The sequence below is a fragment of the Aplysia californica genome, unplaced genomic scaffold (assembly GCF_000002075.1).
Source record: "Aplysia californica isolate F4 #8 unplaced genomic scaffold, AplCal3.0 scaffold00223, whole genome shotgun sequence".
NCBI classification, from domain to species: domain Eukaryota; kingdom Metazoa; phylum Mollusca; class Gastropoda; order Aplysiida; family Aplysiidae; genus Aplysia; species Aplysia californica.
Window position 1 is genome coordinate 186,283 of NW_004797493.1, and position 767 is coordinate 187,049.

The following is a 767-nucleotide window of genomic DNA, read 5'->3' on the forward strand; positions in this document are numbered from 1 at the left end:
GGATTTGTTTTCATTTACAACTCAGTCAAAGTCGCCGCCTCGAGTAAGATTCTTATGTGATATCTACAGGCCATATAGATCTATATCTGGTCCCGTTTCACTTTGATTACCCTGTCAAATAAGTCAGCCTTCGCCCCTGCTCCTCCATGTTTCCCGTGGCCTACCCCTGCTTCGTGCTATCTGTGAGTTCCACTGTAGCGACTATTTTGTTATGTTTCCGCTGGGCTTTCTGAAGGTGTGTCCCACTCATTGCCATTTTTTAAGTCCTATTTCTACTTCTAGATCCTCTTGTCCAGCCCTTTCCCACAGCTCTTCATTTTTTATTCTCTCCTGCCACTTAATTTTTCTGATACTCCTCACAAATATGTTGATGAAAGTCTGAACTTTATTCAGTAAGCCTACCTTCTTTGTTGCCTTTCGAGTTTCGCAGCCCTTGAGGCGCATAGACTTGACAATGGAGTTAAAGATTCGAATCTTGGTGCGCAGACAGATTCTTTTGGTCAGACCACAATGTACTAATTATAATAATATGTTTATTGTTTTATTGGGAAGCGCTCAGAGCCGGCACTTAAACAGGGTTGAGCCTAGTTTAGTTTTAGTTTAGTACGGGGTTTTACGGCGCTCGCAACTGCATAAGGTCATATATACTACAATTTTCCATAAAGGCCAATGGCCTTCATAAAATCCAAAATTCTGTTGGGACGGAAAAAATGTCCGGCAATTTTTTTGCATTTAAAGTGTTTCCTTCGGATCTCTCCAAAGTCTAG